Genomic DNA, 26,220 nt, shown 5'->3' on the forward strand with positions numbered 1-26,220 from the left:
AACTTGGCTTCTGAATGTCCTAGAGAGATCAGGTTTGTTTTAATGTACTCCAATCAACAGCCCCTAAACCACAAAAAGGAATGGAGTCATTAGCACTTATGGTTTGTAAATGGCACCCAGAATTATGTTGCACGAAGCACAATTTCACATCATTCTGGGTCCATTTGTGTGAAAACAAGGTCCAATCAGGCTGAAACGCTACAAGAAGGTAGAATCTATTGAGTTGTACGTGATCTGAACGTTTCAAGATGATCGCACATACCTATAGGGGGTAAAACCATGTCCCAAAGGTCACCGGATCTGGTGTCAATTTAAAGAAGTAGTCCAGTTACACCTTTGTGGGCTTATAACTTGGCTTCTGAATGTCCTAGAGAGGTTAGGTTTGTTTTAGTGTACTCCAATCAAAATCCCCTACAACCGCAAAAAGGAATGGAGTCATTAGCACTTATGGTTTATAAATGGCACCCATAATTATGTTGCACGAAGCATAATTTCACTTCATTATGGGTCCATTTGTGTGAAAACAAGGTCCAATCAGGTTGAAACGTTACAGGAAGGTAGAATCTATTGAGTTGTAAGTGATCTGAACGTTTCATGATGATAGCACTTTCCTAAGGGGGTCAAACCATGTCCCAAAGTTCACCGGATCTGGTGTCAATTTAAAGAAGTAGTCCAGTTACACATTTGTGGGCTTATAACTTGGCTTCTGAATGTCCTAGAGAGGTTAGGTTTGTTTTAGTGTACTCCAATCAAAAGCCCCTACAACCACAAAAAGGAATGGAGTCATTAGCACTTATGGTTTGTATATGGCACCCAGAATTATGTTGCACGAAGCACAATTTCACATCATTCTGGGTTCATTTGTGTGAAAACAAGGTCCAATCAGGCTGAAACGTTACAGGAAGGTAGAATCTATTGAGTTGTAAGTGATCTGAACGTTTCATGATGATAGCACTTTCCTAAGGGGGTCAAACCATGTCCCAAAGGTCACCGGATCTGGTGTCAATTTAAAGAAGTAGTCGAGTTACACATTTGTGGGCTTATAACTTGGCTTCTGAATGTCCTAGAGATATCAGGTTTGTTTTAATGTACTCCAATCAACAGCCCCTACAACCACAAAAAGGAATGGAGTCATTAGCACTTATGGTTTGTAAATGGCACCCAGAATTATGTTGCACTAAGCACAATTTCACATCATTCTGGGTCCATTTGTGTGAAAACAAGGTCCAATCAGGCTGAAACATTACAGGAAGGTAGAGTCTATTGAGTTGTAAGTTATCTGAACGTTTCATGATGATAGCACTTTCCTAAGGGGGTCAAACCATGTCCCAAAGGTCACCGGGCCTGGTGTCACTTTAAAGAAGTAGTCCAGTTACACCTTTGTGGGCTTACAACTTGGCTTCTGAATGTCCTAGAGAGGTTAGGTTTGTTTTAGTGTACTCCAATCAACAGCCCCTACAACCACAAAAAGGAATGGAGTCATTAGCACTTATGGTTTGTAAATGGCACCCAGAATTATGTTGCACGAAGCACAATTTCACATCATTCTGGGTTCATTTGTGTGAAAACAAGGTCCAATCAGGCTGAAACGTTACAGGAAGGTAGAATCTATTCAGTTGTAAGTGATCTGGACGTTTCATGATGATAGCACTTTCCTAAGGGGGTCAAACCATGTCCCAAAGGTCACCGGATCTGGTGTCAATTTAAAGAAGTAGTCCAGTTACACATTTGTGGGCTTATAACTTGGCTTCTGAATGTCCTAGAGATATCAGGTTTGTTTTAATGTACTCCAATCAACAGCCCCTACAACCACAAAAAGGAATGGAGTCATTAGCACTTATGGTTTGTAAATGGCACCCAGAATTATGTTGCACGAAGCACAATTTCACATCATTCTGGGTCCATTTGTGTGAAAACAAGGTCCAATCAGGCTGAAACGTTACAAGAAGGTAGAATCTATTGAGTTGTAAGTGATCTGAACGTTTCATGATGATAGCACTTTCCTAAGGGGGTCAAACCATGTCCCAAAGGTCACCGGATCTGGTGTCAATTTAAAGAAGTAGTCCAGTTACACATTTGTGGGCTTATAACTTGGCTTCTGAATGTCCTAGAGAGATCAGGTTTGTTTTAGTATACTCCAATCAACAGCCCCTATAACCACAAAAGGACTGGAGTCATTAGCACTTATGGTTTGTAAATGGCACCCAGAATTATGTTGCACGAAGCACAATTTCACATCATTCTGGGTCCATTTGTGTGAAAACAAGGTCCAATCAGGCTGAAACGCTACAAGAAGGTAGAATCTATTGAGTTGTAAGTGATCTGAACGTTTCAAGATGATCGCACATTCCTATAGGGGGTAAAACCATGTCCCAAAGGTCACCGGATCTGGTGTCAATTTAAAGAAGTAGTCGAGTTACACATTTGTGGGCTTATAACTTGGCTTCTGAATGTCCTAGAGATATCAGGTTTGTTTTAATGTACTCCAATCAACAGCCCCTACAACCACAAAAAGGAATGGAGTCATTAGCACTTATGGTTTGTAAATGGCACCCAGAATTATGTTGCACGAAGCACAATTTCACATCATTCTCGGTCCATTTGTGTGAAAACAAGGTCCAATCAGGCTGAAACATTACAGGAAGGTAGAGTCTATTGAGTTGTAAGTGATCTGAACGTTTCATGATGATAGCACTTTCCTAAGGGGGTCAAACCATGTCCCAAAGGTCACCGGGCCTGGTGTCACTTTAAAGAAGTAGTAAAGTTACACCTTTGTGGGCTTATTACTTGGCTTCTGAATGTCCTAGAGAGGTTAGGTTTGTTTTAGTGTACTCCAATCAACAGCCCCTACAACCACAAAAAGGAATGGAGTCATTAGCACTTATGGTTTGTAAATGGCACCCAGAATTATGTTGCACGAAGCACAATTTCACATCATTCTGGGTTCATTTGTGTGAAAACAAGGTCCAATCAGTCTGAAACGTTACAGGAAGGTAGAATCTATTGAGTTGTAAGTGATATGAATGTTTCATGATGATAGCACTTTCCTAAGGGGGTCAAACCATGTCCCAAAGGTCACCGGATCTGGTGTCAATTTAAAGAAGTAGTCGAGTTACACATTTGTGGGCTTATAACTTGGCTTCTGAATGTCCTAGAGATATCAGGTTTGTTTTAAAGTACTCCAATCAACAGCCCCTACAACCACAAAAGGGAATGGAGTCATTAGCACTTATGGTTTGTAAATGGCACCCAGAATTATGTTGCACGAAGCACAATTTCACATCATTCTGGGTCCATTTGTGTGAAAACAAGGTCCAATCAGGCTGAAACATTACAGGAAGGTAGAGTCTATTGAGTTGTAAGTGATCTGAACGTTTCATGATGATAGCACTTTCCTAAGGGGGTCAAACAATGTCCCAAAGATCACCGGGCCTGGTGTCACTTTAAAGAAGTAGTCCAGTTACACCTTTGTGGGCTTATAACTTGGCTTCTGAATGTCCTAGAGAGGTTAGGTTTGTTTTAGTGTACTCCAATCAACAGCCCCTACAACCACAAAAAGGAATGGAGTCATTAGCACTTATCGTTTTTAAATGGCACCCAGAATTATGTTGCACGAAGCACAATTTCACATCATTCTGGGTTCATTTGTGTGAAAACAAGGTCCAATCAGGCTGAAACGTTACAGGAAGGTAAAAACTATTGAGTTGTAAGTGATCTGAACGTTTCATGATGATAGCACTTTCCTAAGGGGGTCAAACCATGTCCCAAAGGTCACCGGATCTGGTGTCAATTTAAAGAAGTAGTCCAGTTACACCTTTGTGGGCTTATAACTTGGCTTCTGAATGTCCTAGAGAGATCAGGTTTGTTTTAATGTACTCCAATCAACAGCCCCTACAACCACAAAAAGGAATGGAGTCATTAGCACTTATGGTTTGTAAATGGCACCCAGAATTATGTTGCACGAAGCACAATTTCACATCATTCTGGGTCCATTTGTGTGAAAACAAGGTCCAATCAGGCTGAAACGCTACAAGAAGGTAGAATCTATTGAGTTGTAAGTGATCTGAACGTTTCAAGATGATCGCACATTCCTATAGGGGGTAAAACCATGTCCCAAAGGTCACCGGGCCTGGTGTCACTTTAAAGTAGTCCAGTTACACCTTTGTGGGCTTATAACTTGGCTTCTGAATGTCCTAGAGAGGCCAGGTTTGTTTTAGTGTACTCCAATCAACAGCCCCTACAACCACAAAAAGGAATGGAGACATTAGCACTTATGGTTTTTAAATGGCACCCAGAATTATGTTGCACGAAGCACAATTTCACATCATTCTGGGTTCATTTGTGTGAAAACAAGGTCCAATCAGGCTGAAACGTTACAGGAAGGTAGAATCTATTGAGTTGTAACTGGTCTGAACGTTTCATGATGATAGCACTTTCCTAAGGGGGTAAAACCATGTCCCAAAGGTCACCGGGCCTGGTGTCACTTTAAAGAAGTAGTCCAGTTACACCTTTGTGGGCTTATAACTTGGCTTCTGAATGTCCTAGAGAGGTTAGGTTTGTTTTAGTGTACTCCAATCAACAGCCCCTACAACCACAAAAAGGAATGGAGTCATTAGCACTTATGGTTTGTAAATGGCACCCAGAATTATGTTGCACGAAGCACAATTTCACATCATTCTGGGTTCATTTGTGTGAAAACAAGGTCCAATCAGGCTGAAACGTTACAGGAAGGTAGAATCTATTGAGTTGTAAGTGATCTGAACGTTTCATGATGATAGCGCTTTCCTAAGGGGGTCAAACCATGTCCCAAAGGTCATCGGATCTGGTGTCAATTTTAAGAAGTAGTCCAGTTACACATTTGTGGGCTTATAACTTGACTTCTGAATGTCCTAGAGCGATCAGGTTTGTTTTAGTGTACACCAACCAACAGCCCCTACAACCACAAAAAGGAATGGAGTCATTAGCACTTATGGTTTTTAAATGGCACCCAGAATTATGTTGCACGAAGCACAATTTCACATCATTCTGGGTTCATTTGTGTGAAAACAAGGTCCAATCAGGCTGAAACGTTACAGGAAGGTAGAATCTATTGAGTTTTAATTGATCCGAATGTTTCATGATGATAGCACTTTCCTAAGGGGGTCAAACCATGTCCCAAAGGTCACCGGATCTGGTGTCAATTTAAAGAAGTAGTCCAGTTACACATTTGTGGGCTTATAACTTGGCTTCTGAATGTCCTAGAGAGATCAGGTTTGTTTTAGTGTACTCCAATCAACAGCCCCTACAACCACAAAAAGGAATGGAGTCATTAGCACTTATGGTTTGTAAATGGCACCCAGAATTATGTTGCACGAAGCACAATTTCACATCATTCTGGCTCCATTTGTGTGAAAACAAGGTCCAATCAGGCTGAGACTTTACAAGAAGGTAGAATCTATTGAGTTGTAAGTGATCTGAAGGTTTCATAATGATCGCACATTCCTATAGGGGGTCAAACCATGTCCCAAAGGTCACCGGGTCTGGTGTAGCTTTAAAGAAGTAGTCCAGTTACACCTTTGTGGGCTTATAACTTGGCTTCTGAATGTCCTAGAGAGGTTAGGTTTGTTTTAGTGTACTCCAATCAACAGCCCCTACAACCACAAAAAGGAATGGAGTCATTAGCACTTATGGTTTGTAAATGGCACCCAGAATTTTGTTGCACGAAGCACAATTTCACATCATTCTGGGTCCATTTGTGTGAAAACAAGGTCCAATCAGGCTGAAACGTTACAGGAAGGTAGAATCTATTGAGTTGTGAGTGATCTGAACGTTTCATGATGATAGCACTTTCCTAAGGGGGTCAAACCATGTCCCAAAGGTCACCGGATCTGGTGTCAATTTAAATAAGTAGTCCAGTTACACATTTGTGGGCTTATAACTTGGCTTCTGAATGTCCTAGAGAGATCAGGTTTGTTTTAATGTACTCCAATCAACAGCCCCTAAACCACAAAAAGGAATGGAGTCATTAGCACTTATGGTTTGTAAATGGCACCCAGAATTATGTTGCACGAAGCACAATTTCACATCATTCTGGGTCCATTTGTGTGAAAACAAGGTCCAATCAGGCTGAAACGCTACAAGAAGGTAGAATCTATTGAGTTGTAAGTGATCTGAACGTTTCAAGATGATCACACATTCCTATAGGGGGTAAAACCATGTCCAAAAGGTCACCGGATCTGGTGTCAATTTAAAGAAGTAGTCCAGTTACACCTTTGTGGGCTTATAACTTGGCTTCTGAATGTCCTAGAGAGGTTAGGTTTGTTTTAGTGTACTCCAATCAAAATCCCCTACAACCGCAAAAAGGAATGGAGTCATTAGCACTTATGGTTTGTAAATGGCACCCATAATTATGTTGCACGAAGCACAATTTCACTTCATTATGGGTCCATTTGTGTGAAAACAAGGTCCAATCAGGTTGAAACGTTACAGGAAGGTAGAATCTATTGAGTTGTAAGTGATCTGAACGTTTCATGATGATAGCACTTTCCTAAGGGGGTCAAACCATGTCCCAAAGTTCACCGGATCTGGTGTCAATTTAAAGAAGTAGTCCAGTTACACATTTGTGGGCTTATAACTTGGCTTCTGAATGTCCTAGAGAGGTTAGGTTTGTTTTAGTGTACTCCAATCAAAAGCCCCTACAACCACAAAAAGGAATGGAGTCATTAGCACTTATGGTTTGTAAATGGCACCCAGAATTATGTTGCACGAAGCACAATTTCACATCATTCTGGGTTCATTTGTGTGAAAACAAGGTCCAATCAGGCTGAAACGTTACAGGAAGGTAGAATCTATTGAGTTGTAAGTGATCTGAACGTTTCATGATGATAGCGCTTTCCTAAGGGGGTCAAACCATGTCCCAAAGGTCACCGGATCTGGTGTCAATTTAAAGAAGTAGTCGAGTTACACATGTGTGGGCTTATAACTTGGCTTCTGAATGTCCTAGAGATATCAGGTTTGTTTTAATGTACTCCAATCAACAGCCCCTACAACCACAAAAAGGAATGGAGTCATTAGCACTTATGGTTTGTAAATGGCACCCAGAATTATGTTGCACTAAGCACAATTTCACATCATTCTGGGTCCATTTGTGTGAAAACAAGGTCCAATCAGGCTGAAACATTACAGGAAGGTAGAGTCTATTGAGTTGTAAGTTATCTGAACGTTTCATGATGATAGCACTTTCCTAAGGGGGTCAAACCATGTCCAAAAGGTCACCGGGCCTGGTGTCACTTTAAAGAAGTAGTCCAGTTACACCTTTGTGACCTTATAACTTGGCTTCTGAATGTCCTAGAGAGGTTAGGTTTGTTTTAGTGTACTCCAATCAACAGCCCCTACAACCACAAAAAGGAATGGAGTCATTAGCACTTATGGTTTGTAAATGGCACCCAGAATTATGTTGCACGAAGCACAATTTCACATCATTCTGGGTTCATTTGTGTGAAAACAAGGTCCAATCAGGCTGAAACGTTACAGGAAGGTAGAATCTATTGAGTTGTAAGTGATCTGGACGTTTCATGATGATAGCACTTTCCTAAGGGGGTCAAACCATGTCCCAAAGGTCACCGGATCTGGTGTCAATTTAAAGAAGTAGTCGAGTTACACATTTGTGGGCTTATAACTTGGCTTCTGAATGTCCTAGAGATATCAGGTTTGTTTTAATGTACTCCAATCAACAGCCCCTAAAACCACAAAAAGGAATGGAGTCATTAGCACTTATGGTTTGTAAATGGCACCCAGAATTATGTTGCACGAAGCACAATTTCACATCATTCTGGGTCCATTTGTGTGAAAACAAGGTCCAATCAGGCTGAAACGTTACAAGAAGGTAGAATCTATTGAGTTGTAAGTGATCTGAACGTTTCATGATGATAGCACTTTCCTAAGGGGGTCAAACCATGTCCCAAAGTTCACCGGATCTGGTGTCAATTTAAAGAAGTAGTCCAGTTACACATTTGTGGGCTTATAACTTGGCTTCTGAATGTCCTAGAGAGGTTAGGTTTGTTTTAGTGTACTCCAATCAAAAGCCCCTACAACCACAAAAAGGAATGGAGTCATTAGCACTTATGGTTTGTAAATGGCACCCAGAATTATGTTGCACGAAGCACAATTTCACATCATTCTGGGTTCATTTGTGTGAAAACAAGGTCCAATCAGGCTGAAACGTTACAGGAAGGTAGAATCTATTGAGTTGTAAGTGATCTGAACGTTTCATGATGATAGCGCTTTCCTAAGGGGGTCAAACCATGTCCCAAAGGTCACCGGATCTGGTGTCAATTTAAAGAAGTAGTCGAGTTACACATGTGTGGGCTTATAACTTGGCTTCTGAATGTCCTAGAGATATCAGGTTTGTTTTAATGTACTCCAATCAACAGCCCCTACAACCACAAAAAGGAATGGAGTCATTAGCACTTATGGTTTGTAAATGGCACCCAGAATTATGTTGCACTAAGCACAATTTCACATCATTCTGGGTCCATTTGTGTGAAAACAAGGTCCAATCAGGCTGAAACATTACAGGAAGGTAGAGTCTATTGAGTTGTAAGTTATCTGAACGTTTCATGATGATAGCACTTTCCTAAGGGGGTCAAACCATGTCCAAAAGGTCACCGGGCCTGGTGTCACTTTAAAGAAGTAGTCCAGTTACACCTTTGTGACCTTATAACGTGGCTTCTGAATGTCCTAGAGAGGTTAGGTTTGTTTTAGTGTACTCCAATCAACAGCCCCTACAACCACAAAAAGGAATGGAGTCATTAGCACTTATGGTTTGTAAATGGCACCCAGAATTATGTTGCACGAAGCACAATTTCACATCATTCTGGGTTCATTTGTGTGAAAACAAGGTCCAATCAGGCTGAAACGTTACAGGAAGGTAGAATCTATTGAGTTGTAAGTGATCTGGACGTTTCATGATGATAGCACTTTCCTAAGGGGGTCAAACCATGTCCCAAAGGTCACCGGATCTGGTGTCAATTTAAAGAAGTAGTCGAGTTACACATTTGTGGGCTTATAACTTGGCTTCTGAATGTCCTAGAGATATCAGGTTTGTTTTAATGTACTCCAATCAACAGCCCCTACAACCACAAAAAGGAATGGAGTCATTAGCACTTATGGTTTGTAAATGGCACCCAGAATTATGTTGCACGAAGCACAATTTCACATCATTCTGGGTCCATTTGTGTGAAAACAAGGTCCAATAAGGCTGAAACGTTACAAGAAGGTAGAATCTATTGAGTTGTAAGTGATCTGAACGTTTCATGATGATAGCACTTTCCTAAGGGGGTCAAACCATGTCCCAAAGGTCACCGGATCTGGTGTCAATTTAAAGAAGTAGTCCAGTTACACATTTGTGGGCTTATAACTTGGCTTCTGAATGTCCTAGAGAGATCAGGTTTGTTTTAGTATACTCCAATTAACAGCCCCTATAACCACAAAAAGGAATGGAGTCATTAGCACTTATGGTTTGTAAATGGCACCCAGAATTATGTTGCACGAAGCACAATTTCACATCATTCTGGGTCCATTTGTGTGAAAACAAGGTCCAATCAGGCTGAAACGCTACAAGAAGGTAGAATCTATTGAGTTGTAAGTGATCTGAACGTTTCAAGATGATCGCACATTCCTATAGGGGGTAAAACCATGTCCCAAAGGTCACCGGGCCTGGTGTCACTTTAAAGAAGTAGTCCAGTTACACCTTTGTGGGCTTATAACTTGGCTTCTGAATGTCCTAGAGAGATCAGGTTTGTTTTAGTATACTCCAATCAACAGCCCCTACAGCCACAAAAAGGAATGGAGTCATTAGCACTTATGGTTTGTAAATGGCACCCAGAATTATGTTGCACGAAGCACAATTTCACATCATTCTGGGTCCATTTGTGTGAAAACAAGGTCCAATCAGGCTGAAACGTTACAAGAAGGTAGAATCTATTGAGTTGTAAGTGATCTGAACGTTTCATGATGATAGCACTTTCCTAAGGGGGTCAAACCATGTCCCAAAGGTCACCGGATCTGGTGTCAATTTAAAGAAGTAGTCCAGTTACACATTTGTGGGCTTATAACTTGGCTTCTGAATGTCCTAGAGATATCAGGTTTGTTTTAATGTACTCCAATCAACAGCCCCTACAACCACAAAAAGGAATGGAGTCATTAGCACTTATGGTTTGTAAATGGCACCCAGAATTATGTTGCACGAAGCACAATTTCACATCATTCTGGGTCCATTTGTGTGAAAACAAGGTCCAATCAGGCTGAAACGTTACAAGAAGGTAGAATCTATTGAGTTGTAAGTGATCTGAACGTTTCATGATGATAGCACTTTCCTAAGGGGGTCAAACCATGTCCCAAAGGTCACCGGATCTGGTGTCAATTTAAAGAAGTAGTCCAGTTACACATTTGTGGGCTTATAACTTGGCTTCTGAATGTCCTAGAGAGATCAGGTTTGTTTTAGTATACTCCAATCAACAGCCCCTATAACCACAAAAAGGAATGGAGTCATTAGCACTTATGGTTTGTAAATGGCACCCAGAATTATGTTGCACGAAGCACAATTTCACATCATTCTGGGTCCATTTGTGTGAAAACAAGGTCCAATCAGGCTGAAACGCTACAAGAAGGTAGAATCTATTGAGTTGTAAGTGATCTGAACGTTTCAAGATGATCGCACATTCCTATAGGGGGTAAAACCATGTCCCAAAGGTCACCGGGCCTGGTGTCACTTTAAAGAAGTAGTCCAGTTACACCTTTGTGGGCTTATAACTTGGCTTCTGAATGTCCTAGAGAGATCAGGTTTGTTTTAGTATACTCCAATCAACAGCCCCTACAGCCACAAAAAGGAATGGAGTCATTAGCACTTATGGTTTGTAAATGGCACCCAGAATTATGTTGCACGAAGCACAATTTCACATCATTCTGGGTCCATTTGTGTGAAAACAAGGTCCAATCAGGCTGAAACGTTACAAGAAGGTAGAATCTATTGAGTTGTAAGTGATCTGAACATTTCATGATGATAGCACTTTCCTAAGGGGGTCAAACCATGTCCCAAAGGTCACCGGATCTGGTGTCAATTTAAAGAAGTAGTCCAGTTACACATTTGTGGGCTTATAACTTGGCTTCTGAATGTCCTAGAGATATCAGGTTTGTTTTAATGTACTCCAATCAACAGCCCCTACAACCATAAAAAGGAATGGAGTCATTAGCACTTATGGTTTGTAAATGGCACCCAGAATTATGTTGCACGAAGCACAATTTCACATCATTCTGGGTCCATTTGTGTGAAAACAAGGTCCAATCAGGCTGAAACGTTACAAGAAGGTAGAATCTATTGAGTTGTAAGTGATCTGAACGTTTCATGATGATAGCACTTTCCTAAGGGGGTCAAACCATGTCCCAAAGGTCACCGGATCTGGTGTCAATTTAAAGAAGTAGTCCAGTTACACATTTGTGGGCTTATAACTTGGCTTCTGAATGTCCTAGAGAGATCAGGTTTGTTTTAGTATACTCCAATCAACAGCCCCTATAACCACAAAAAGGAATGGAGTCATTAGCACTTATGGTTTGTAAATGGCACCCAGAATTATGTTGCACGAAGCACAATTTCACATCATTCTGGGTCCATTTGTGTGAAAACAAGGTCCAATCAGGCTGAAACGCTACAAGAAGGTAGAATCTATTGAGTTGTAAAGGATCTGAACGTTTCAAGATGATCGCACATTCCTATAGGGGGTTAAACCATGTCCCAAAGGTCACCGGGCCTGGTGTCACTTTAAAGAAGTAGTCCAGTTACACCTTTGTGGGCTTATAACTTGGCTTCTGAATGTCCTAGAGAGATCAGGTTTGTTTTAGTATACTCCAATCAACAGCCCCTACAGCCACAAAAAGGAATGGAGTCATTAGCACTTATGGTTTGTAAATGGCACCCAGAATTATGTTGCACGAAGCACAATTTCACATCATTCTGGGTCCATTTGTGTGAAAACAAGGTCCAATCAGGCTGAAACGTTACAAGAAGGTAGAATCTATTGAGTTGTAAGTGATCTGAACGTTTCATGATGATAGCACTTTCCTAAGGGGGTCAAACCATGTCCCAAAGGTCACCGGATCTGGTGTCAATTTAAAGAAGTAGTCCAGTTACACATTTTTTGGCTTATAACTTGGCTTCTGAATGTCCTAGAGAGATCAGGTTAGTTTTAGTATACTCCAATCAACAGCCCCTACAACCACAAAAAGGAATGGAGTCATTAGCACTTATGGTTTTTAAATGGCACCCAGAATTATGTTGCATGAAGCACAATTTCACATCATTCTGGGTTCATTTGTGTGAAAACAAGGTCCAATCAGGCTGAAACGTTACAGGAATGTAGAATCTATTGAGTTGTAAGTGATCTGAACGTTTCATGATGATAGCATTTTCCTAAGGGGGTCAAACCATGTCCCAAAGGTCACCGGATCTGGTGTCAATTTAAAGAAGTAGTCCAGTTACACATTTGTGGGCTTATAACTTGGCTTCTGAATGTCCTAGAGAGATCAGGTTTGTTTTAATGTACTCCAATCAACATCCCCTACAACCACAAAAAGGAATGGAGTCATTAGCACTTATGGTTTGTAAATGGCACCCAGTATTATGTTGCACGAAGCAAAATTTCACTGCATTCTGGGTCCATTTGTGTGAAAACAAGGTCCAATCAGGCTGAAACGTTACAGGAAGGTAGAATCTGTTGAGTTGTAAGTGATCTGAACGTTTCATGATGATAGCACTTTCCTAAGGGGGTCAAACCAAGTCCCAAAGGTCACCGGATCTGGTGTCAATTTAAAGAAGTAGTCCAGTTACACATTTGTGGGCTTATAACTTGGCTTCTGAATGTCCTAGAGAGATCAGGTTTGTTTTAATGTACTCCAATCAACAGCCCCTACAACCACAAAAAGGAATGGAGTCATTAGCACTTATGGTTTGTAAATGGCACCCAGAATTATGTTTCACGAAGCACAATTTTACATCATTCTGGGTCCATTTGTGTGAAAACAAGGTCCAATCAGGCTGAAACGCTACAAGAAGGTAGAATCTATTGAGTTGTAAGTGATCTGAACGTTTCAAGATGATCGCACATTCCTATAGGGGGTAAAACCATGTCCCAATGGTCACCTGGCCTGGTGTCACTTTAAAGAAGTAGTCCAGTTACACCTTTTTGGGCTTATAACTTGGCTTCTGAATGTCCTAGAGAGGTTAGGTTTGTTTTAGTGTACTCCAATCAAAAGCCCCTACAACCACAAAAAGGAATGGAGTCATTAGCATTATGGTTTGTAAATGGCACCCAGAATTATGTTGCACGAAGCACAATTTCACTTCATTCTGGGTCCATTTGTGTGAAAACAAGGTCCAATAAGGCTGAAACGTTACAGGAAGGTAGAATCTATTGCGTTGTAAGTGATCTGAACGTTTCATGATGATAGCACTTTCCTAAGGGGGTCAAACCATGTCCCAAAGGTCACCGGATCTGGTGTCAATTTAAAGAAGTAGTCCAGTTACACATTTGTGGGCTTATAACTTGGCTTCTGAATGTCCTAGAGAGATCAGGTTTGTTTTAATGTACTCCAATCAACATCCCCTACAACCACAAAAAGGAAAGGAGTCATTAGCACTTATGGTTTGTAAATGGCACCCAGAATTATATTGCACGAAGCACAATTTCACATCATTCTGGGTCCATTTGTGTGAAAACAAGGTCCAATCAGGCTGAAACGCTACAAGAAGGTAGAATCTATTGAGTTGTAAGTGATCTGAACGTTTCAAGATGATCGCACATTCCTATACGGGCTAAAACCATGTCCCAAAGGTGACCGGATCTGGTGTCAATTTAAAGAAGTAGTCCAGTTACAACTTCAAGGGCTTATAACTTGGCTTCTGAATGCCCTAGAGAGGTTAGGTTTGTTTTAGTGTACTCCATTCAAATGCCCCTACAACCACAAAAAGGAATGGAGTCATTAGCACTTATGAATTGTAAATGGCACCCAGAATTATGTTGCACGAAGCACAATTTCACATCATTCTGGGTTCATTTGTGTGAAAACAAGGTCCAATCAGGCTGAAACGTTACAGAAATGTAGAATCTATTGAGTTGTAAGTGATCTGAACGTTTCATGATGATAGCACTTTCCTAAGGGGGTCAAACCATGTCCCAAAGGTCACCGGATCTGGTGTCAATTTAAAGAAGTAGTCCAGTTACACATTTGTGGGCTTATAACTTGGCTTCTGAATGTCCTAGAGAGATCAGGTTTGTTTTAATGTACTCCAATCAACAGCCCCTACAACCACAAAAAGGAATGGAGTCATTAGCACTTATGGTTTGTAAATGGCGCCCAGAATTATGTTGCACGAAGCACAATTTCACATCATTATGGGTCCATTTGTGTGAAAACAAGGTCCAATCAGGCTGAAACGTTACAGGAAGGTAGAATCTATTGAGTTGTAAGTGATCTGAACGTTTCATGATGATAGCACTTTCCTAAGGGGGTCAAACCATGTCCCAAAGGTCACCGGGCCTGGTGTCACTTTAAAGAAGTAGTCCAGTTACACCTTTGTGGGCTTATAACTTGGCTTCTGAATGTCCTAGAGAGGTTAGGTTTGTTTTAGTGTACTCCAATCAACAGCCCCTACAACCACAAAAAGGAATGGAGTCATTAGCACTTATGGTTTGTAAATGGCACCCAGAATTATGTTGCACGAAGCACAATTTCACATCATTCTGGGTTCATTTGTGTGAAAACAAGGTCCAATCAGGCTGAAACGTTACAGGAAGGTAGAATCTATTGAGTTGTAAGTGATCTGAACGTTTCATGATGATAGCACTTTCCTAAGGGGGTCAAACCAAGTCCCAAAGGTCACCGGATCTGGTGTCAATTTAAAGAAGTAGTCCAGTTACACATTTGTGGGCTTATAACTTGGCTTCTGAATGTCCTAGAGAGATCAGGTTTGTTTTAATGTACTCCAATCAACAGCCCCTACAACCACAAAAAGGAATGGAGTCATTAGCACTTATGGTTTGTAAATGGCACCCAGAATTATGTTGCACGAAGCACAATTTAACATCATTCTGGGTCCATTTGTGTGAAAACAAGGTCCAATCAGGCTGAAACGCTACAAGAAGGTAGAATCTATTGAGTTGTAAGTGATCTGAACGTTTCAAGATGATCGCACATTCCTATAGGGGGTAAAACCATGTCCCAAAGGTCACCTGGCCTGGTGTCACTTTAAAGAAGTAGTCCAGTTACACCTTTGTGGGCTTATAACTTGGCTTCTGAATGTCCTAGAGAGGTTAGGTTTGTTTTAGTGTACTCCAATCAAAAGCCCCTACAACCACAAAAAGGAATGGAGTCATTAGCATTATGGTTTGTAAATGGCACCCAGAATTATGTTGCACGAAGCACAATTTCACTTCATTCTGGGTCCATTTGTGTGAAAACAAGGTCCAATAAGGCTGAAACGTTACAGGAAGGTAGAATCTATTGCGTTGTAAGTGATCTGAACGTTTCATGATGATAGCACTTTCCTAAGGGGGTCAAACCATGTCCCAAAGGTCACCGGATCTGGTGTCAATTTAAAGAAGTAGTCCAGTTACACATTTGTGGGCTTATAACTTGGCTTCTGAATGTCCTAGAGAGATCAGGTTTGTTTTAATGTACTCCAATCAACAGCCCCTACAACCACAAAAAGGAATGGAGTCATTAGCACTTATGGTTTGTAAATGGCACCCAGAATTATATTGCACGAAGCACAATTTCACATCATTCTGGGTCCATTTGTGTGAAAACAAGGTCAATCAGGCTGAAACGCTACAAGAAGGTAGAATCTATTGAGTTGTAAGTGATCTGAACGTTTCAAGATGATCGCACATTCCTATACGGGCTAAAACCATGTCCCAAAGGTGACCGGATCTGGTGTCCATTTAAAGAAGTAGACAAGTTACAACTTTATGGGATTATAACTTGGCTTCTGAATGCCCTAGAGAGGTTAGGTTTGTTTTAATGTACTCCATTCAAATGCCCCTACAACCACAAAAAGGAATGGAGTCATTAGCACTTATGGTTTGTAAATGGCACCCAGAATTATGTTGCACGAAGCACAATTTCACATCATTCTGGGTTCATTTGTGTGAAAACAAGGTCCAATCAGGCTGAAACGTTACAGGAATGTAGAATCTATTGAGTTGTAAGTGATCTGAACGTTTCATGATGATAGCACTTTCCTAAGGGGGTCAAACCATGTCCCAAAGGTCACCGGATCTGGTATCAATTTAAAGAAGTAGTCCAGTTACACATTTGTGGCCTTATAACTTGGCTTCTGAATGTCCTAGAGAGATCAGGTTTGTTTTAATGTACTCCAATCAACAGCCCCTACAACCACAAAAAGGAATGGAGTAATTAGCACTTATGGTTTGTAAATGGCACCCAGAATTATGTTGCACGAAGCACAATTTCACATCATTATGGGTCCATTTGTGTGAAAACAAGGTCCAATCAGGCTGAAACGTTACAGGAAGGTAGAATCTATTGAGTTGTAAGTGATCTGAACGTTTCATGATGATAGCACTTTCCTAAGGGGGTCAAACCATGTCCCAAAGGTCACCGGGCCTGGTGTCACTTTAAAGAAGTAGTCCAGTTACACCTTTGTGGGCTTATAACTTGGCTTCTGAATGTCCTAGAGAGGTTAGGTTTGTTTTAGTGTACTCCAATCAACAGCCCCTACAACCACAAAAAGGAATGGAGTCATTAGCACTTATGGTTTGTAAATGGCACCCAGAATTATGTTGCACGAAGCACAATTTCACATTATTCTGGGTTCATTTGTGTGAAAACAAGGTCCAATCAGGCTGAAACGTTACAGGAAGGTAGAATCTATTGAGTTGTAAGTGATCTGAACGTTTCATGATGATAGCACTTTCCTAAGGGGGTCAAACCATGTCCCAAAGGTCACCGGATCCGGTGTCACTTTAAAGAAGTAGTCCAGTTACACATTTGTGGGCTTATAACTTGGCTTCTGAATATCCTAGAGAGGTCAGGTTTGTTTTAGTGTACTCCAATCAACAGCCCCTACAACCACAAAAAGGAATGGAGTCATTAGCACTTATGGTTTGTAAATGGCACCCAGAATTATGTTGCACGAAGCACAATTTCACATCATTCTGGGTTCATTTGTGTGAAAACAAGGTCCAATCAGGCTGAAACGTTACGAGAAGGTAGAATCTATTGAGTTGTAAGTGATCTGGACGTTTCATGATGATCGCACATTCCTATAGGGGGTCAAACCATGTCCCAAAGTTCACCGGGCCTGGTGTCACTTTAAAGAAGTAGTCCAGTTACACATTTATGGGCTTATAACTTGGCTTCTGAATGTCCTAGAGAGGTCAGGTTTGTTTTAGTGTACTCCAATCAACAGCCCCTACAACCACAAAAAGGAATGGAGTCATTAGCACTTATGGTTTTTAAATGGCACCCAGAATTGTGCTGCACTAAGCACAATTTCACATCATTCTGGGTTCATTTGTGTGAAAACAAGGTCAAATCAGGCTGAAACGTTACAAGAAGGTAGAATCTATTGAGTTGTAAGTGATCTGAATGTTTCACAATGATAGCACTTTCCTAAGGGGGTCAAACCATGTCCCAAAGGTCACCGGATCTGGTGTCAATTTAAAGAAGTAGTCCAGTTACACATTTGTGGGCTTATAACTTGGCTTCTGAATGTCCTTGAGAGGTCAGGTTTGTTTTAGAGTACTCCAATTAACAGCCCCCGTTACCACTAAAAGTAATGGAGTCATTAGCACTTATGGTTTTTAAATGGCACCCAGAATTATGTTGCACGAAGCACAATTTCACATCATTCTGGGTTCATTTGTGTGAAAACAAGGTCCAATCAGGCTGAAACGTTACAAGAAGGTAGAATCTATTGAGTTGTAAGTGATCTGAACGTTTCATGATGATCGCACATTCCTTTAGGGGGTAAAACCATGTCCCAAAGGTCACTGGGCCTGGTGTCACTTTAAAGAAGTAGTCCAGTTACACTTTTGTGGGCTTATAACTTGGCTTCTGAATGTCCTAGAGAGATCAGGTTTGTTTTAGAGTACTCCAATTAACAGCCCCTATTACCACTAAAAGGAATGGAGTCATTAGCACTTATGGTTTTTAAATGGCACCCAGAATTATGTTGCACGAAGCACAATTTCACATCATTCTGGGTTCATTTGTGTGAAAACAAGGTCCAATCAGGCTGAAACGTTACAAGAAGGTAGAATCTATTGAGTTGTAAGTGATCTGAACGTTTCATGATGATCGCACTTTCCTATAGGGGGTAAAACCATGTCCCAAAGGTCACCGGGCCTGGTGTCACTTTAAAGAAGTAGTCCAGTTACACCTTTGTGGGCTTATAACTTGGCTTCTGAATGTCCTAGAGAGATCAGGTTTGTTTTAGTGTACTCCAATCAACAGCCCCTACAACCACAAAAAGGAATGGAGGCATTAGCACTTATGGTTTGTAAATGGCACCCAGAATTATGTTGCACGAAGCACAATTTCACATCATTCTGGGTTCATTTGTGTGAAAACAAGGTCCAATCAGGCTGAAACGTTACAGGAAGGTAGAATCTATTGAGTTGTAAGTGATCTGAACGTTTCATGATGATAGCGCTTTTCTAAGGGGCTCAAACCATGTCCCAAAGGTCACCGGATCTGGTGTCAATTTAAAGAAGTAGTCCAGTTACACATTTGTGGGGTTATAACTTGGCTTCTGAATGTCCTAGAGCGATCAGGTTTGTTTTAGTGTACTCCAATCAACAGCCCCTACAACCACAAAAAGGAATGGAGTCATTAGCACTTATGGTTTTTAAATGGCACCCAGAATTATGTTGCACGAAGCACAATTTCACATCATTCTGGGTTCATTTGTGTGAAAACAAGGTCCAATCAGGCTGAAACGTTACAGGAAGGTAGAATCTATTGAGTTTTAAGTGATCTGAACGTTTCATGATGATAGCACTTTCCTAAGGGGGTCAAACCATGTCCCAAAGGTCACCGGATCTGGTGTCAATTTAAAGAAGTAGTCCAGTTACACATTTGTGGGCTTATAACTTGGCTTCTGAATGTCCTAGAGAGATCAGGTTTGTTTTAGTGTACTCCAATCAACAGCCCCTACAACCACAAAAAGGAATGGAGTCATTAGCACTTATGGTTTGTAAATGGCACCCAGAATTATGTTGCACGAAGCACAATTTCACATCATTCTGGCTCCATTTGTGTGAAAACAAGGTCCAATCAGGCTGAAACGTTACAGGAAGGTAGAATCTATTGAGTTGTAAGTGATCTGAACGTTTCATGATGATCGCACATTCCTATAGGGGGTCAAACCATGTCCCAAAGGTCACCGGGCCTGGTGTAGCTTTAAAGAAGTAGTCCAGTTACACCTTTGTGGGCTTATAACTTGGCTTCTGAAAGTCCTAGAGAGATCAGGTTTGTTTTAGTGTACTCCAATCAACAGCCCCTAGCTGAAACGCTACAAGAAGGTAGAATCTATTGAGTTGTAAGTGATCTGAACGTTTCAAGATGATCGCACATTCCTATAGGGGGTAAAACCATGTCCCAAAGGTCACCGGATCTGGTGTCAATTTAAAGTAGTCCAGTTACACATTTGTGGGCTTATAACTTGGCTTCTGAATGTCCTAGAGAGATCAGGTTTGTTTTAGTGTACTCCAATCAACAGCCCCTACAACCACAAAAAGGAATGGAGTCATTAGAACTTATGGTTTGTAAATGGCACCCAGAATTATGTTGCACGAAGCACAATTTCACTTCATTCTGGGTCCACTTGTGTGAAAACAAGGTCCAATCAGGCTGAAACGTTACAGGAAGGTAGAATCTATTGAGTTGTAAGTGATCTGAACGTTTCATGATGATAGCACTTTCCTAAGGGGGTCAAACAATGTCCCAAAGGTCACCGGATCTGGTGTCAATTTAAAGAAGTAGTCCAGTTACACATTTGTGGAATTATAACTTGGCTTCTGAATGTCCTAGAGAGATCAGGTTTGTTTTATTGTACTCCAACCAACAGCCCCTACAACCACAAAAAGGAATGGAGTCATTAGCACTTATGGTTTGTAAATTGCACCCAGAATTATGTTGCACGAAGCACAATTTCACATCATTCTGGGTTCATTTGTGTGAAAACAAGGTACAATCAGGCTGAAATGTTACAGGAAGGTAGAATCTATTGAGTTGTAAGTGATCTGAACGTTTCATGATGATAGCACTTTCCTAAGGGGGTCAAACCATGTCCTAAAGGTCACAGGGCCTGGTGTCACTTTAAAGAAGTAGTCCAGTTACACCTTTGAGGGCTTATAACTGGGCTTCTGAATGTCCTAGAGAGATCAGGTTTGTTTTAGTATACTCCAATCAACAGCCCCTACAACCTCAAAAAGGAATGGAGTCATTAGCACTTATGGTTTTTAAATGGCACCCAGAATTATGTTGCACGAAGCACAATTTCACATCATTCTGGGTTCATTTGTGTGAAAACAAGGTCCAATCAGGCTGAAACGTTACAGGAAAGTAGAATCTATTGAGTTGTAAGTGATCTGAACGTTTCATGATGATAGCACATTCCTAAGGGGGTCAAACCATGTCCCAAAGGTCACCGGATCTGGTGTCAATTTAAAGAAGTAGTCCAGTTACACATTTGTTGGTTTATAACTTGGCTTCTGAATGTCCTAGAAAGATCAGGCTTGTTTTAGTATACTCCAATCAACAGCCCCTACAACCACAAAAAGGAATGGAGTCATTAGCACTTATGGTTTTTAAATGGCACCCAGAATTATGTTGCACGAAGCACAATTTCACATCATTCTGGGTTCATTTGTGTGAAAACAAGATCCAATCAGGCTGAAACCTTACACAAGAAGGTAGAATCTATTGAGTTGTAAGTGATCTGAACGTTTCATGATGATAGCCTTTCCTAAGGGGGTCAAACCATGTCCCAAAGGTCACCGGATCTGGTGTCAATTTAAAGAAGTAGTCCAGTTACACATTTGTGGGCTTATAACTTGGCTTCTGAATGTCCTAGAGAGATCAGGTTTGTTTTAATGTACTCCAATCAACAGCCCCTACAACCACAAAAAGGAATGGAGTCATTAGCACTTATGGTTTGTAAATGGCACCCAGAATTATGTTGCACGAAGCACAATTTCACATCATTCTGGGTCCATTTGTGTGAAAACAAGGTCCAATCAGGCTGAAACGCTACAAGAAGGTAGAATCTATTGAGTTGTAAGTGATCTGAACGTTTCAAGATGATCGCACATTCCTATAGGGGGTAAAACCATGTCCCAAAGGTCACCTGGCCTGGTGTCACTTTAAAGAAGTAGTCCAGTTACACCTTTGTGGGCTTATAACTTGGCTTCTGAATGTCCTAGAGAGGTTAGGTTTGTTTTAGTGTACTCCAATCAAAAGCCCCTACAACCACAAAAAGGAATGGAGTCATTAGCATTATGGTTTGTAAATGGCACCCAGAATTATGTTGCACGAAGCACAATTTCACTTCATTCTGGGTCCATTTGTGTGAAAACAAGGTCCAATAAGGCTGAAACGTTACAGGAAGGTAGAATCTATTGCGTTGTAAGTGATCTGAACGTTTCATGATGATAGCACTTTCCTAAGGGGGTCAAACCATGTCCCAAAGGTCACCGGATCTGGTGTCAATTTAAAGAAGTAGTCCAGTTACACATTTGTGGGCTTATAACTTGGCTTCTGAATGTCCTAGAGAGATCAGGTTTGTTTTAATGTACTCCAATCAACAGCCCCTACAACCACAAAAAGGAATGGAGTCATTAGCACTTATGGTTTGTAAATGGCACCCAGAATTATATTGCACGAAGCACAATTTCACATCATTCTGGGTCCATTTGTGTGAAAACAAGGTCAATCAGGCTGAAACGCTACAAGAAGGTAGAATCTATTGAGTTGTAAGTGATCTGAACGTTTCAAGATGATCGCACATTCCTATACGGGCTAAAACCATGTCCCAAAGGTGACCGGATCTGGTGTCCATTTAAAGAAGTAGTCCAGTTACAACTTTATGGGCTTATAACTTGGCTTCTGAATGCCCTAGAGAGGTTAGGTTTGTTTTAATGTACTCCATTCAAATGCCCCTACAACCACAAAAAGGAATGGAGTCATTAGCACTTATGGTTTGTAAATGGCACCCAGAATTATGTTGCACGAAGCACAATTTCACATCATTCTGGGTTCATTTGTGTGAAAACAAGGTCCAATCAGGCTGAAACGTTACAGGAATGTAGAATCTATTGAGTTGTAAGTGATCTGAACGTTTCATGATGATAGCACTTTCCTAAGGGGGTCAAACCATGTCCCAAAGGTCACCGGATCTGGTATCAATTTAAAGAAGTAGTCCAGTTACACATTTGTGGGCTTATAACTTGGCTTCTGAATGTCCTAGAGAGATCAGGTTTGTTTTAATGTACTCCAATCAACAGCCCCTACAACCACAAAAAGGAATGGAGTAATTAGCACTTATGGTTTGTAAATGGCACCCAGAATTATGTTGCACGAAGCACAATTTCACATCATTCTGGGTCCATTTGTGTGAAAACAAGGTCCAATCAGGCTGAAACGTTACAGGAAGGTAGAATCTATTGAGTTGTAAGTGATCTGAACGTTTCATGATGATAGCACTTTCCTAAGGGGGTCAAACCATGTCCCAAAGGTCACCGGGCCTGGTGTCACTTTAAAGAAGTAGTCCAGTTACACCTTTGTGGGCTTATAACTTGGCTTCTGAATGTCCTAGAGAGGTTAGGTTTGTTTTAGTGTACTCCAATCAACAGCCCCTACAACCACAAAAAGGAATGGAGTCATTAGCACTTATGGTTTGTAAATGGCACCCAGAATTATGTTGCACGAAGCACAATTTCACATTATTCTGGGTTCATTTGTGTGAAAATAAGGTCCAATCAGGCTGAAACGTTACAGGAAGGTAGAATCTATTGAGTTGTAAGTTATCTGAACGTTTCATGATGATAGCACTTTCCTAAGGGGGTCAAACCATGTCCCAAAGGTCACCGGATCCGGTGTCACTTTAAAGAAGTAGTCCAGTTACACATTTGTGGGCTTATAACTTGGCTTCTGAATGTCCTAGAGAGGTCAGGTTTGTTTTAGTGTACTCCAATCAACAGCCCCTACAACCACAAAAAGGAATGGAGTCATTAGCACTTATGGTTTGTAAATGGCACCCAGAATTATGTTGCACGAAGCACAATTTCACATCATTCTGGGTTCATTTGTGTGAAAACAAGGTCCAATCAGGCTGAAACGTTACGAGAAGGTAGAATCTATTGAGTTGTAAGTGATCTGAACATTTCATGATGATCGCACATTCCTATAGGGGGTCAAACCATGTCCCAAAGTTCACCGGGCCTGGTGTCACTTTAAAGAAGTAGTCCAGTTACACATTTATGGGCTTATAACTTGGCTTCTGAATGTCCTAGAGAGGTCAGGTTTGTTTTAGTGTACTCCAATCAACAGCCCCTACAACCACAAAAAGGAATGGAGTCATTAGCACTTATGGTTTTTAAATGGCACCCAGAATTGTGCTGCACTAAGCACAATTTCACATCATTCTGGGTTCATTTGTGTGAAAACAAGGTCAAATCAGGCTGAAACGTTACAAGAAGGTAGAATCTATTGAGTTGTAAGTGATCTGAATGTTTCACAATGATAGCACTTTCCTAAGGGGGTCAAACCATGTCCCAAAGGTCACCGGATCTGGTGTCAATTTAAAGAAGTAGTCCAGTTACACATTTGTGGGCTTATAACTTGGCTTCTGAATGTCCTTGAGAGGTCAGGTTTGTTTTAGAGTACTCCAATTAACAGCCCCCGTTACCACTAAAAGTAATGGAGTCATTAGCACTTATGGTTTTTAAATGGCACCCAGAATTATGTTGCACGAAGCACAATTTCACATCATTCTGGGTTCATTTGTGTGAAAACAAGGTCCAATCAGGCTGAAACGTTACAAGAAGGTAGAATCTATTGAGTTGTAAGTGTTCTGAACGTTTCATGATGATCGCACATTCCTATAGGGGGTAAAACCATGTCCCAAAGGTCACTGGGCCTGGTGTCACTTTAAAGAAGTAGTCCAGTTACACTTTTGTGGGCTTATAACTTGGCTTCTGAATGTCCTAGAGAGATCAGGTTTGTTTTAGAGTACTCCAATTAACAGCCCCCATTACCACTAAAAGGAATGGAGTCATTAGCACTTATGGTTTTTAAATGGCACCCAGAATTATGTTGCACGAAGCACAATTTCACATCATTCTGGGTTCATTTGTGTGAAAACAAGGTCCAATCAGGCTGAAACGTTACAAGAAGGTAGAATCTATTGAGTTGTAAGTGATCTGAACGTTTCATGATGATCGCACTTTCCTATAGGGGGTAAAACCATGTCCCAAAGGTCACCGGGCCTGCTGTCACTTTAAAGAAGTAGTCCAGTTACACCTTTGTGGGCTTATAACTTGGCTTCTGAATGTCCTAGAGAGATCAGGTTTGTTTTAGTGTACACCAATCAACAGCCCCTACAACCACAAAAAGGAATGGAGGCATTAGCACTCATGGTTTGTAAATGGCACCCAGAATTATGTTGCACGAAGCACAATTTCACATCATTCTGGGTTCATTTGTGTGAAAACAAGGTCCAATCAGGCTGAAACGTTACAGGAAGGTAGAATCTATTGAGTTGTAAGTGATCTGAACGTTTCATGATGATAGCGCTTTTCTAAGGGGCTCAAACCATGTCCCAAAGGTCACCGGATCTGGTGTCAATTTAAAGAAGTAGTCCAGTTACACATTTGTGGGCTTATAACTTGGCTTCTGAATGTCCTAGAGCGATCAGGTTTGTTTTAGTGTACTCCAATCAACAGCCCCTACAACCACAAAAAGGAATGGAGTCATTAGCACTTATGGTTTTTAAATGGCACCCAGAATTATGTTGCACGAAGCACAATTTCACATCATTCTGGGTTCATTTGTGTGAAAACAAGGTCCAATCAGGCTGAAACATTACAGGAAGGTAGAATCTATTGAGTTGTAAGTGATCTGAATGTTTCACAATGATAGCACTTTCCTAAGGGGGTCAAACCATGTCCCAAAGGTCACCGGATCTGGTGTCAATTTAAAGAAGTAGTCCAGTTACACATTTGTGGGCTTATAACTTGGCTTCTGAATGTCCTTGAGAGGTCAGGTTTGTTTTAGAGTACTCCAATTAACAGCCCCCGTTACCACTAAAAGTAATGGAGTCATTAGCACTTATGGTTTTTAAATGGCACCCAGAATTATGTTGCACGAAGCACAATTTCACATCATTCTGGGTTCATTTGTGTGAAAACAAGGTCCAATCAGGCTGAAACGTTACAAGAAGGTAGAATCTATTGAGTTGTAAGTGTTCTGAACGTTTCATGATGATCGCACATTCCTATAGGGGGTAAAACCATGTCCCAAAGGTCACTGGGCCTGGTGTCACTTTAAAGAAGTAGTCCAGTTACACTTTTGTGGGCTTATAACTTGGCTTCTGAATGTCCTAGAGAGATCAGGTTTGTTTTAGAGTACTCCAATTAACAGCCCCCATTACCACTAAAAGGAATGGAGTCATTAGCACTTATGGTTTTTAAATGGCACCCAGAATTATGTTGCACGAAGCACAATTTCACATCATTCTGGGTTCATTTGTGTGAAAACAAGGTCCAATCAGGCTGAAACGTTACAAGAAGGTAGAATCTATTGAGTTGTAAGTGATCTGAACGTTTCATGATGATCGCACTTTCCTATAGGGGGTAAAACCATGTCCCAAAGGTCACCGGGCCTGCTGTCACTTTAAAGAAGTAGTCCAGTTACACCTTTGTGGGCTTATAACTTGGCTTCTGAATGTCCTAGAGAGATCAGGTTTGTTTTAGTGTACACCAATCAACAGCCCCTACAACCACAAAAAGGAATGGAGGCATTAGCACTCATGGTTTGTAAATGGCACCCAGAATTATGTTGCACGAAGCACAATTTCACATCATTCTGGGTTCATTTGTGTGAAAACAAGGTCCAATCAGGCTGAAACGTTACAGGAAGGTAGAATCTATTGAGTTGTAAGTG

This window comes from Nothobranchius furzeri, chromosome 11 (assembly GCF_043380555.1).
Source record: "Nothobranchius furzeri strain GRZ-AD chromosome 11, NfurGRZ-RIMD1, whole genome shotgun sequence".
Classification (NCBI taxonomy): Eukaryota; Metazoa; Chordata; class Actinopteri; order Cyprinodontiformes; family Nothobranchiidae; genus Nothobranchius; species Nothobranchius furzeri.